Source organism: Meleagris gallopavo, chromosome 9 (assembly GCF_000146605.3).
Source record: "Meleagris gallopavo isolate NT-WF06-2002-E0010 breed Aviagen turkey brand Nicholas breeding stock chromosome 9, Turkey_5.1, whole genome shotgun sequence".
NCBI lineage: Eukaryota > Metazoa > Chordata > Aves > Galliformes > Phasianidae > Meleagris > Meleagris gallopavo.
In genome coordinates this window covers 15,050,513-15,057,490 of record NC_015019.2, presented here as the reverse complement: position 1 = coordinate 15,057,490, position 6,978 = coordinate 15,050,513, and positions in this window count along the sequence as shown.

Sequence of the window (6,978 nt, the reverse complement as noted above, 5' to 3'; positions counted from 1 at the left end):
AATCCAAGGCCCAGCAAGTCTTACCTTCAGCACAACTTCCCAAGCACAGCAAACATTCTCACTTTCAGACAACAAGCTTTTTTTGTTGCCCCCATCTCAACAGAAAGGGCTGCATTTAAACACTGAGATCAACACGAAGGCCTCAAATTCACTACTTTGATACTGTGATATTTACTGGCAACCTCTGTACAGCTTTTACATGCGCAGGTTATAACAGGAAGAGCAGAGAGCTCCTCACACGAATGCCACCAACTGGGAGGTTTGTAGATGGGATCACCACTGCCCCAGCCCAAGGGGAGCAGCAGAACAGTTATGGCACTGAGCAGAATTACCACTCGACGGCAGCAAAGCCAGCAAACACGGGCTGCTATATGCAACATTGCTTACGCTGGCCTTTCCTAAACTACAGTCTGACTTTACCCTACCTGCACTAATTTCAGAAGCAGAAAACCTTGTGATTCAAGTTAGTGAGATTGGGATTCAGCCTTTAGCAGGAACGCAACACTATATTCAGGCTGGTCTGGTTTCATGGAAAACTTTGTTTTCACTACTTATCCTCCATGTCAAGGACAATATGGCAACTGAAAAATAACATAAATGTTACACAAAAGACTCCTAATGATTCAGCTGCACAACAAACAGTATCACGTCTGCTTCTTAAGTCTTTTACAATTGCATTCAGTTGTTCAGGTCCACGGAAGCTCAGAAGCATTTGCTCAAAGACAACAGCAGGTTGGACACCAACATACCGGCCTCGTGCAGCTCCACCAGCTTACCACACGTGGCCCCACACATTCACGATAGCAGCTCACGCACACACATCTAGAGGCAGTAAGTCCACGTGGTACTGAGAATAAAGCACACTGATTAATACCTTGGGTCGTTTTGAAGCTGCAGTATTTTCTATCACAAAACAATGTTGAGAGTGCGAGCTGGGCAAGTGTTTAGTGGAATATTTTCATCACTGAACTGTGCAGTTTTGTACTGATAAAAACTATCTGGAAAATTCGACAGAATTTATAGGGTTTTTTTTTTTCTTATCATCTTCTTCTCATTCCTGCAGTATTTTTCTTCATATCAAAGCAATACTTCCACTTAAGAAACCAGCTAAGAGAAGTTATAAAGTTGTACTAGAAACTGCTCTAGTTTTCTATCAACACTAGATGTAGTGTTTCTCAGCCCCAGTGTTTTCTGTTCTTAATTTGCTCATGAAATAAACTTCAAGTAATTCCTGTGCTTGGTTCTGTTTCCAGTTCCAGCATGAAGAACTGGCACTGGGCATAGGATGCCAGAGCCTCCTGTTTTTCTATAATGTCTTTGATGATAGACCATACTTGCACAGAAAAGACATCAGTAATGTAATAAAAAAAAGTACAGAAAGAGAAGGAGGAAGAAAAGAGAGTAAGAAGTGAAAACAGAACATTTTCCCTTAGTTTCACCATATGGACAGCAATTATTTCTCTGACCTGCAGTCCAGTGCATAAATCTTACTTGCCAACAACAGCCACCAAAGCTAAAAACAACCTATAGCTTCTATGGTCAGCATTAAAACAAACAAGCAAACAAACAAAAGTTGCCAAAGAAAAAGATTAAAAATAATAATTACTAATATATCAGTAAGGTCAGTGCTATTATCTAAATGAAGCCTTAAATAGCAGTGCAGTAATTTATGGTAATCTCTTGCCTACTTTACAGCTTTGCATTAGGGAATGGCACCATCAACATATAGAACTTCTCCTGCTGTGTAGCTGGCTCTCTAGAAAGCTGAGGAAGAAGTACTCAGAGCAGTTCAATACAGCTCATACAAGCTTTGTGATTCCAAAATTCAATTTTCTAACTCATAATCAACCACAAAAATATGACAAACTGAATACAAGCGACATTAAAAGGCCATTTCTTCTCACTATTGACTACTTATCATCTGACAATTTAGTCTGTTGAAATTAAAGCAATTGGTATATTTTATGGTGATTGTTAAAGCTGCTGACCATAAGTAAAATTATTGTGCTTTACCGACTTATAAATCGCTTAATCTAAGCAGCCAATTCAATCTAACAGTTCCAAAGAAAGACAATGGAACTTTAAATAAAGTATGTTAACGAAACACTAAAAGGTTGCACAATTGAATTATAGTTGAATTATGCCCACATTAGCTCTTCTCTCCAGTATGTCTGCTGAGATAAGAATCTGCTTTAGTTACACGAGAAAATTGCACAGCATGTCACAGAAATGATGTCTGCACTTAGAAAAGCTCAGATGAAAGACATCTTATCCTTTTCCTCCCTTTCCTTGCTCAAACCATTAATTAGGTAACACATCAGGACCAAGTCCTCCGCTGAACCCCTTGGCATGACTGCATGTGGAAACACGCCTATTTACACCTCTCCGTTAGTGCCCTGTGTAACTAGCACCACCAAACCATTAATTCTCAAACCAGCACTGCAAGGTTCAAACAACAGGCAGCTGCAAAGCTCCCACTCTCATCTTTCTGTGCTGCATTCTTCTTCGTTAATAACCAAAATAGCTGCTCATTACTGACATTTACACTGTTATGCTTTAAAGACATCTAGTCCATGCTGACTCTCATTTATTTAAATACGTGGAATTTATGGAAATCCAGCTAATGCATTGATAAAACTCCTAACGTTGTAATGCTGTAGTTACATTGTAATAGAGGTTTAGCTATCACATCCTTGCAAACGTGCATGAAAGTGCACCACACAGATAAGGAACCTTTCATGGACACCACATTACTTGAACAAATGCTAGAGGCATCGTTTGCAATAATACATGGAATAAATTCAGCAGATTTGCAGTATCCCAGAGAGCTTCTCTGTATTAAGCTAAAAACTTCAATATCAACAAAAATTCTATTCTATAGAAAAAAAAAAAAAAGGTCATCTTTGTCAAGAAAAGCAGCTAGTCTGTATGTTGTAAAATCCATCTTGTCCTAGGTGAGGCAAGAGCCTGGTCTGCTATCACTTGACTAAGGTTTTTTCTTCTGCAAGTAGTTGGCCACTTGCTTTAAAACAAGAAGAATGAAGGAGAAACAATGCCAGGCTGGTCATGGGCAGGATCAAAGCTGCAAAGAAAACAGCTGGAGTCGGAACTGCATGGATTTCAGTTTGCTGGACTTCGTGAAGGAGCAGTGGAGACAGGCAAGATGATCCAGAGGTCTGCAGAAAAGCTAACAAGATTCTGAATAAACTGGGAGCTCTGTGAAAAGGGCTGGAGAAGAAACTGAGGAAAATGGAAGAACACAAGGTCATAGGTGCACCTGTAACACAGAACGTGAGGGATATCTTGCTGTTACGGTTTATAAAGAGTATCAGGTTCTGTGAAAGAACTAGAGCTGTAAACATGGTTCTCAATTAGAAGTGATCCGAATTTTGTGAAGATAAAATACACTGAAGAAAAAGAATGGATAAGAGCTGTAGAAGTGGGAGTAAGAGGAATCTGAAAAGGAAGAGGAAAAACCATTTGGTGAGTACTGTAAAGAACCAAGACAGAAAAAACAGCAGCAACCAGAAGGAATTTGGTGAAAACTTGTAACTTGAGTTATGAGAAAAGTAATTTATTTGCTTACTTTAAAAAAAAAAAAGTATCTGTGCTGCTTTATATAAACAACACAGCTTCCATGGACCTCTTTCCCACTCACCAGAAGTGGAGCAAGAAAGTCTCATTCCTCCAGCCACTGAATAGCATCACAGGAACAGCTTGGGCTAGAAGAGGCCTTAAAGCTCACCTGGTTCCAACCCCCAGCTGTGTGCAGGGTTGCCACTCACTGGATCAAGGCCAGCCATGCCTGAAAGCCCCAGCATGGTCCCCTCTCCACTCCTGGCTGCCTTTTCCACCCTGTTCTTCCACACTTGGAACAGTTCCCTCAGGATCAGAGCTCTGGTAGGAAGAAGCATAGGGGGAGTCACCCATCTCCTGGGCTGGGACCACACAGCTGGCCACCATATCTTACCCATGGGAAAGAGCAGAACGTGTAAAGGTTTGGAGTTCTTCTTTACTTAAATACTTGAGTTTACAGTAATTAACACCCGGGTTTATCAGGGGAAAAACTAATGTAAAGGTAGTATTTAGTTGTAGCACGCCTAAGAGGAGGACCCAAGTTACTGATACTCTACTCAAAGCAAAACCAAGACATTCACTCTCGTGTATGATATATGAGAACCCTCATTGCTAAACTGCTTTGAGTGCTTGCAGTTAATGGGACCCAGCTCAGAAGTCTTTGGTAGATCAGGCAAATACCACGTGCACTAAGGATGGTGCAAGTTCTAAGAAACGTCTTTTTTAGATGCTTGTTTAAAAATTACTTTTACAGAGTCCCCGTCCTCCGCATCCCACACCTCCTCTGGCAGCCCACGAACCAAAACCAACCAGGTGTCATTGGAGTGCAAACTGACACAGGAGTGACTGCGTGGAAACACCCTGCAGAAGAGCATCCCAAACTACTCCTCTGCCTATAGTCCTGAAACCAAGGGACTACAAGAAGGGACTATTTGTGCTAACAGCAGTTGCTTACCATCTTTTTAGATTTAAAAAGCTAGCATTTCAATAATGGAAATATGAATTTTCAAAAACTTGTCAAACTGCTGTCAATCCTTGCAGTCTGACGTCCACCCAGACAAACAGATGGACAGAGCAGACATGCCCCCACGCAAGCTGGGAACACAGACACCACAGCAGAACGTCATACCTAAAGCCCCACCTGCCTTTGCTACAAAGGAAGAGTTTATGGACTCTTCACCATCCTTGGAAAACATCTGTCTGCACCCAGGGAAACAAAAGAACCAAAAGACCAAATGGACCACCAGCCTGCAGGCAAACCAGAACAGGAATCTACATTGGAACAAGCAGCACTATGCACTTAAAAGGCTCTGAACTGGACAAGTCAGTAATTGCTCATTAAGGCTACAGAAAACAACTGCTGAGTGAAGGCTTCCAAAGCAGCAAGCCAGTACCGAGCTCCATTCAAAACAGTCATTTTGATTTCAGTATTCTTCCAGACGACATTTAACTACAAGTGATGTTCTCCTTCCAACCTTACACTAATTACATCACAATACTCAGATAATGGGGAGAATTTTGTACCGTAAAGTAGAAAATAGTACAATAGCCTCACACAGTAGCTTCAAAAAGATTAATACCAAGTACATCTGATTAACGCCAAGCAGTTGACTGCAACAGAAGCAGAAACAAAGAAGGAACACTTGTTTTCAATAATATAAGCAGTAAGCTGAAATTCAGATTTGTAGGAGAAAAAAATATACTAAAAAACAAATTAGCTTAAGTGCATTTTAATCAGTTTTCAGAGCATAAATGTTTTGTTAAAGCAGTAAATAAAAGCACAAGAGAAATGGACATTTGCCTAGTAACAACATGTACATTGAACATTAAGCTTTTGAGCAGGTAAGTTTTTGAGTATCCTTAGTATTTTACTGGAATAAATTTTTAGAAAAGAGAGGTTCTCATCAGAAAAAAAAAAGAACAACAAAAACAAAAAGAAAAACCCACTTATATTCAGTTTTATACGTATAGATAGAAAGATAGATTTATGTATTTTTCTAAGTCATAAAAGCTAATCATAGCAGATCTTGTTCTTCAGACCTCTAAGGCTCTACTGCACATTTTCAGCTTGCTTTGACCCCAAATATTCTGTGAGAGGACCTCAGACACAGGAGCATGCTGTAACGCACCAACCCAGCACCATGTGGCTGCTGCGGCTCAACTCCCCCTGCCTGCATGCTTCGTGCAGCTGCACGGTGTTGAACACTCAGTCTTTCTGAACCTGTGAAATGTGATCAGCAAACAGCAAACTCTGGAGGAGCAGGCAGCAGACGGCAAGGCAGAAGCTTTCCCAGTTCAGACACAGGCCATCACTTCCTCAGTCGGGCTCCAGAGCACACCAAGCCTTGGTGTGGTACTGCAGGCTACCAAGCAGGGGCACGCTGTGCTCCCAGTCTGCAAAACGGGAACAGAAAGTACCACTGACCTAATGGGATGACTGCTGTTCCATAATCAAAGCCCTGAGCAAACAGTTGGTAAGCGACATTATTCCCTTTGTGTTTTTCAAGCTGCCTTTTTCCAGTGCTGACCATTGAAAAGTTGAATTCACACCACGCAGAGCCGCAAGCATCAATGCCCACGGCCTCACACGCTGATGGGGAGGTACATGTACTCCTCTGAGCCGGGCAGTGCTGCACACCAGGCACACACCTGGGCAGCAGAGGCCTTTCTGCAGCTCCCAAAACTGTCACTTCAAATCGCAACGCCCCATCGAACAAGCAGTAATAGATTTCCTTTGCAGCATCCTTGCTCACGTGATGCTGCCTCTACAGAACTCCGAGTACATTTCAATGGCTTTTTATACATATAAGCCACCAATACAACACTTTCATTTACTTCCACACCCGACTGCTCGAGGCTGTAAGAAGAGTCATTTGCACTCACACCCTTAAGGGTTGTTTTTAGTAAGAATTTTCCATTTTTCATTTAAACGTGTTGTTCACAAGTTCTAAAACTTGGCAAACGGTACACACGTTTCTCTTTAAAAGTGAAGAGATTCGTACTTTGGTCCATCAGCCACAGTTACCCTCCTCTGATATAGGGCCGGGCAGCCCCCCGAGGGGACGCGGTACCCACACAACTTGTGCTCTGGCAAACAAAAGGTGACACCCACAGAGACGCCAATATCCCTGAGCTGCTAAAAGCCGTGAGTCCTTGAAATAAGTTGGATCATAAACACTACACCACCTTCTGTGTTTTATATCACTCACAATCACGTAGGGAAGCGCAGGGATTAATTTAATAACGACGCTACCTTCCATTTGCGGTGAAGCTCGGCAGGCTCTGCCCGCAGGTCTACGAGTCAGACGCAGCACAGGTCGGGGAGCCGCTCCGGGCCGGGTCTCACCGCAGCTCCTGCCCACCTCGGCGCTCCGCTCCTCCCGAGCGAGCGGCGCCGCGCCC